Here is a 7,239-nt window from a genome sequence, read left to right as displayed (position 1 = left end):
TTGTTTTTACCTTTTCTGCTCTTGTTCTAATTAGATTATCAGATCACTTCCTTTTCCCTTGGAGGGCAGAAATAAATATCCAATGGGAATAGGGCATGATACAGGTAGAATCTGATAAGAAATTTGGCGAACATGAGAAGTGGACAAGGTCCACAGCATATCAGCTCAGGTAAGGGCCACAACAAAGGGACTCTGGGTAACCAGATTACAAAATTACACCTCTGGGTTAGGTAAGTAAGTGGGGAAAGGGGAGGAGTGGGAGAAGGAGTAGGAGGGAGGAAGAACACTTCCAAAATAGGTAAATGTTGCCAAAGAGCCACTTTCCAGCATTTCCTAAGGCTGGCCCTGCCAGGGGGTAAACCTTCCAGCAAAATACATCCTAAAAAATGTCACCTTTCCCCAATGAACACATATCCCACCCCCACTCTCTCCTCTGCCTAGTTCCCATACAGAAGGCTTACGGTGCTGTGGCAGCCTCTAAGTTTTTCCATGAACCACCCATGGAACAAAAGTATTTACGGAACCTAGAGTTCTTCAACCAAATAATCGTATGACGGATTTCCCAATTCTGACACCTAAGCCCTGGCCTTGGCACATCAATAAATCCCTGTCATGTTGTTAGCTGGAAGACAGTGAGTAAGTCTCTTGAGAATTACAAAGACGTGCACAGGCTACTCAGAGTACCCCTGCCAAAAGAAGATGCAGTGCATTATGGGTAGTTCTTGTCCCGTAGTTAGGAATAGGTCATTATTTTTAATCAGGGAATACATTTTTCTATCTTATGAAATCTTCACCTTCTTTTGGCAAGCCTTTAGTTTTTTAAGAAAGCTGCATATATTTTTAATATATAATATGTATGACCTATTAAGATGATGCCAGTACAATTGGTTTCCTGGAAGACTAGAAGCCTGGTCTATCACTCCACCCTCTCCAACCACCTGATGCCATTACTTCCAAGTCATGGAACTTCCCTATGCACTCAAGAACTGCAGGGTTCTTTGGGCAATTTCTCAGGCTGTGTTTCATAAACAGACCCAGAAACTCCTGGAAACGGAGCTGTCTCAATTTATATGAAAGAAGCCTCTCCAGAGTTTGTTATACATCTCCTAGGAGAGGCAGGGGAGGTAGGGTGAAGGGAGTGGAGTTGATGCCTGAGATAGGAAAAGACATAAATATTAGGAGAAATTTCCTTTAGCTATTCAACCCAGTTCCCTAGGTTAAGAAGGGATTTAGGAGTCCAGTTTTCCTGATATCTTCTTAGTATTAATAAAAGCATGGAATTTGTTTAAACGAACACTAGGGGAGTATCATTGATATTTCAGCGTCTGTCAGTGTCTTATAATGAAGCTATGTATACCAATAATAATTTTTAATGTACTTTCATTTTAACTAGAGGAGGAGAAAGAGGGAGAAGAAGAAAAACACACTGAAGCCACTCTGTTTCATTCAATTTAATTTTTCAAGCAAGCTACAAACAAGGATGAAGTCATTGTGCATCTATTATCTCAAACATTCACAATGTTTTACCAAGTATATTATTTATTCTCACAGCAACTGTTTCAGGAATGCAAAAACCAGCAGAATTATCTATAGTTCACAGATAAGTTACAAAATAATTAGATAAAAACAATTTAGTTTCCTCACTAGTTGTTTTGTCTTCATAATTCCACATTATTTAAAAGACTCTTTTTTTTTACATTGAGTTGATTGGGTGCTTCAGTACAATAAGGACACAGCCTTAGATGAAAAAAATAGTGGTCACTTTTCCAAAATTAAATAATGAAAAAATAGTGGTACTGCTACTACCATCAGCCAAGAATATAGTTGTAGAAATATCATATCAGAAATGTCATTCTACTCATCAACTCAAGAAAAGCTTTCCTTGTGAATCATAGAGATTAAATAGTTTTAACAGAGATTATGTCTAAGAAGGCCACCCAAACTCACCTTTCAATTACTCATTCCCTAGTAGCAACTTTAGAGACATTAAGTATCTTAGGCCACAAATACATATGTTACACTGAAACTGAGTACATTTGAGTTTTCTATTCTCTGGGCTAAAATTAGTAGTCAATCACAGACTCTTTCTACAAGATAATGTTACCAAGGAAAAAATGTCTCTTCAAGATTCTTGTGGATTAGATAGATGAAATTCTCCCTATACAAGGCTAGTGCCTCTGAACAGTTTTGATCCTGACCCAGCAAAAACAATCTCTACATTTGGTCTTTGGAATCTGAGGAGGAAAACTAAAACAAGTTGTCATTACTGAAGGGGGTTTCAATAATTACTTTAATGGGAGAGAGTGATTTTATGTGAAGGTCTTTGTGACAACTCAGGAAGAAACAATCAAAAGAAAAACTGTTTTCACAGCTTGTGACAAACCAATACCAATAAATAAGAATGGTACCTTGATTGTTTATCCCAGGGACTCTAATACTTAGGTTGACCATATAATTTATCGTCCAAAGCAAGATTCATCAGATAGTGAACAGGGTTGCAATTAACATTTATGCTGGAACAACAGGTGTAAACCAGGACAGTTCAGGCATGCAGGGCTTACAGTTACCTTAGTAATACTGGAAAGGGGGATTGATTATGGAAGAACACTGAGATAGGGCAGGTTTCTAATTAATGTTGAATATGAAGAGGACATCCATAAGGATTTTAATACTTGCTCATTTTAACAATAGCAGTTAGTGACATCCCAGTTATGCCCTCTTTTTACTGATGATGAAATTGATGAGCTTTATCTTGTCAAATGGTAGATTATCTTATATCTCAGGCATATTGGAAGGGACATGGGTTCTTTTTTTAACCCTGGAGATCAGTTATTAGAGTATAATCATGCCCTTATGACCTGAATATGAATGCCCATTCCTTAGAGAATAACCTACTTACCTGGAAGAAAGGAGTTTTCAATCAATCTTTCAGAACTTTCAATGTCTTAAAGGTGATGTCCATCACAGATTATCTTGGGGGAATAAGAGACCATTGTTAGGATGGAGCTTGGCACACAGTAGGTACACAATAAATGTGTGTTGGATTCTAAAAAATGACAGAGACTTAGCAGAATAAATAATTTTTTAAATAAATCATATATTTGTTTTTATTCAATTTTTCCTAAACAGTTGAATATAAGAGAGAAAATACACATTAGAGTCAACAAATTGCCTGTCTGTAGAAATCACAGCAAACAAACTGCTATACAGAACTTACAGAAGAGATAGTATCTCTTGGTAGAACTACAAGCTTAAAAGATGAAACAGCCTTTCTTTTCTTTTGATCTATTTGTTATTGTGAAAAACAGGATTAAGCATATTTAATTGATGTATTCTATCCCTTCCTTGATAGGACCATCATCTTGGAGAAGGAATTTGATGTTGGTGTTGAGGAAAGTTCACCAATGATTTGGCCATGAAATAAGAGATGGAGGAGTCCCTGAAAGCCTGTGTAGAAAGACTTACAGAAGAAATAAGAAACTGAAGTAAAGGAAACAGGAAATAATAAAAAGAAAGGATAGGGAAGATGTTACATTTAGGGGAAGCTGGGTGAAGAGTAGAAGAAACTTCTATATACTCTATTTGCAAATACTTGTGAGTCTACAATTATTTCAAAATAAAAAGTTAAAACAAATTTTTTAAAAGACATGAGAAAATTGAGATGGAGAAATAAACTGTCTTAAGAGCAATTCCATGTAATTTGAATAGGCTAAAGGAAGTTTTAGTGAACTTCTCACCATTCTTTATTCAATATTCAGGGAATATTTTTTTGAGCACTTTCTTTGTAACCATCATTCTTCTAAATGTTAAAGATGTAAGCAAAAAATTTCTGTTCTTATAGGTCTTATATTCCAGTGCATATTTATAATAGACAACTAATAGATAGATATATAATGTGTCAGATGATGGTAAAAATAAAGCAGGGTAAAGGGGTACAGTGAAATGGGTGAGTGCTGTTCTAAATAGGATATTCATGGAAGGTTTCTGATAAGGTGACATTTGGGCTGAATGAAGGGAAAGAACTGAGCCACATGAATACTTGAGAAAAGAGTATTCCACACCTATAGCAAGTATAAAGACCCTGAGGTAGGAGCATGCCTGGCATGTTCAAAAAACAGCAAGGAAGTCAAGGTGGCATGAAAACAGCAAGGAGGAGAGAATGGGGGGTGACCAGAGAGATGCAGAGTGAATACAGGAAGCATATAGGCCTTGAAGGCTATGGTAAAGACTTTGGATGTCACTCTGAGTAAGATGGGAGCCATTGGAGGGTTTTGAGTAAAAGAATGGCATAAACTGATTTGCATTTTTTAAAGAATCACTTTGGCTGCCATCAGTGAACAGATTTTAGGGGGAAAAGATGGAAGCAAGGGAGCTGATAAGAGGCTATTGCACTAATCTAGGTGAGTGATAATCAGGCTTAGACCGGGGCTTTAGTGGTGGAGGTAGTGAAAGCAGTTAGAACAAAGTAGAGCTTCAATTAAGTTGTCATTTAGCAAATATGAAAGAGTGGTACAGGCAGGTGGGTCCCCTTGTTTTGGACATGTTAAGTTTAGATGCCTGTTAGAAAGCTAAATAGTGGTGTCAAGAAGACACCAAGTCCACTTTTGGAGGCTGAGGGGGGCAGATCACCTGAGGTTCAAGACCAGCCTGGCCAACATGGTGAAACCCCGTCTCTACTAAAAATACAAAAATTAGCCAGGCGTGGAGGCAGGTGCCTGTAATCCCAGCTACTCAGGAGGCTGAGACAGGAGAATCGCTTGAACCCAGGAGGCGGAGGTTCCAGTCAGCCATGATCACGCCACTGCACTCTAGCCTGGGCAACAAAGAGCGAAACGCCATCTCAGAAAAGAAAAAAAAAAAAAAAAGGAAAAGAAAAACACAAACAAACAAACAAACAAACAAAAAACACAGAAGAAGAAGACACCAAGTCCATAGTTTAGGTACAAGCTGGAGTTTAGACATAAAAAAACTTGGAAGACATCAGTATGGGGATGGTATTCAAAGCCAAAGGCTAGATGAGCTCACCGAGAGAATGGGTTTGAATAAAGAAGGCAGGTGGCTCAAGAACTGAGCCATGAGCAGTCCCCACTTTTCAAGGTGAAGAGGATAAAGAAGAAACTCAAGAGTAGTCTGTGAGGCAGAAGAAGATCCAAGAAAGAGAGGTGTCCAGAAGACCAAAAAAAAAGTATTGCAAGGAGAAAGTGATTGGCTGTGACCAACGAGTTGGGAGGTAAAGATGGGGACTGAAAACTGGCCACTGGATTTAGCAAGTAAGTACCATAAATGACCTCAACACAAGAATTCAGGGACAGCGGTTAGGGCTGAAAGCTTGAGAGGAATAGATTTAAGGATGAATGGGAGGGGAGAAAGTATCTTTACAAAAGTAAAGTCAACGTTGTCAAGGGGAATTGCTGCAAAGGAAAACAGAGAAATAGTGTGGTATGTGAAGGGGATGTGGAGTTGAGGAAGGTCTCTTGGATTTTGTTCTTTGAGACAGGAAATACAACATATTTGTAGATAGGAATCATCCAGAAAGCAAATAAATCTTCCTGAAACAGGTAGGGAGTTTATTTAACCAAGCTGAAGTGTGTAAAGTAGGAATCAGGAGGGTTTTAGTTGCATTATTCTTGATTAATTAAAAAGGAAAATGGCTGAGAGAGGAACCACCAGTAGTATTACTATGATTTCCATGGTCATGACCTTAGCTGGGCCCTACTGATAAAGGTGAATGCATGAGAGTAAAGATAAAGGAACAGAAACTTCACAAAGCTTCAGAGAAAAGGTCAAAGAAGAGATCTGAACTGAATCCATGAGCTATAGCAAACAGCAAAATAAAGCTAGCCGGAAATGCTGGAGAATTTTGTTGATAGGTGTGCAGAAATCAAGTGCAATTATTTGGATTTGAGATGTATGAGTTATTTATTATAAATTACTATGCACCTTGTGTAAAACAAAATCAGACAATATAGAAGTACATAGGATAAAAAAAAGAAAGTATGTGTGCGCACACGCACGTGCACACACACACACGTGCACACACACACACTTTTTTTTCCCTAGGGGGAACCACTGTTAACAATTTGGTGCATCTCCTTATAGATGTGTATATGTGTGTGTATATCCATGCATATATATATGTATGTATAATTACATTACAAAAATAGTATCATATACTATTTACACTATTCCGCATCTTGCTTTTTATACCTAACAATATGTCTTTTGTATTTTTCCATCTCAGTAAAGATAGCTCTACTTTCTTCTTTACTAAAAAAATGAATAGGCAATACATGAACATGATACACTATATAAAAGGGACAACAGAGATAGTCTTCCAATTTCTGAGTCAGTCAGTTTCTCCCCAGAGACAACCACTATTACCAGTTCCTTAAATGTCCTTCCACAGTTAGGCAATGCATAGAAACATATATATATGTATTTATACAAATGGTAGCACACCATACACATTGTTCTGTGCTTTGCTTTTTAAATTTTAACTGTATATCGTGGATACCATTCCATAGATAAAGCTGCCTCATTCTTTTAAATGGCAATATAATACTGTACTCTATTGTCTTTATTTAATTAAATCCTGTATCTGAATGTTTCTAATTTTTCACAATGAGCTCAATGCAACCATACTGAGCAATAATGAAGAATTTATTCAACAAGAAGAAAGAAAAAAAACAAAATTAAAAAAAAAAAAAGACCAAAATAAATCATTTGAGACTGTAAAGAATTGTGAGTTAAGAGCAAATCAGGCCAGGCACTATGGCTCACACCTGTAATCCCAGCACTTTGGGAGGCCGAGGTAGGCGGATCACTTGAGGTCAGGAGTTTGAGTCTGGCCAACATGGTGAAACTCCATCTCTACTAAAAATACAAACATTAGCCAGGAATGGTGGCAGGAACCTGTAATCCCAGCTATTTGGGAAGCTGAGGCAATAGAATCGCTTGAACCCGGGAGGCGAAGTTTGCACTGAACGGAGATCACACCACTGCACTCCAGCCTGGGTGACAAACTGAGACTCTATCTCAAAGAAAAAAAAAAAAACTAATGTCACTAAAATGATCCATTTACTGGGAAAACTCTAAAACAAAAAAAAATAGTGAAACTTTCCTTCTATATAAAATACATTATTAACTGAATTGGCTAGAAAGACAGTATCTTGTGGCGGCTAGTCTTAGGCATGGAAGATGTCAGTTCTGTGACCACTGGGTAGGTGAGTAAAATTGAAT

General features: G+C 37.6%; 1 long non-coding RNA gene across 1 annotated transcript in view; it reads right to left on the bottom strand.

Moving 5' to 3' along the window:
• Positions 1 to 1,436: 1,436 nt before the first annotated feature.
• Positions 1,437 to 7,239, bottom strand: part of LOC134735990 (uncharacterized) — a 49,717-nt gene continuing 43,914 nt past the window's right edge. Inside the window, exon 4 of the long non-coding RNA XR_010119599.1 lies at positions 1,437 to 2,972. This is a non-coding gene — a long non-coding RNA (uncharacterized lncRNA). The remainder of the gene's footprint in view (positions 2,973 to 7,239) is intronic.

This window comes from Symphalangus syndactylus, chromosome 3, assembly GCF_028878055.3.
Source record: "Symphalangus syndactylus isolate Jambi chromosome 3, NHGRI_mSymSyn1-v2.1_pri, whole genome shotgun sequence".
NCBI lineage: Eukaryota > Metazoa > Chordata > Mammalia > Primates > Hylobatidae > Symphalangus > Symphalangus syndactylus.
Note: the sequence above shows the minus strand (reverse complement) of the source record. Positions and strands in the feature narration are given on the sequence as shown.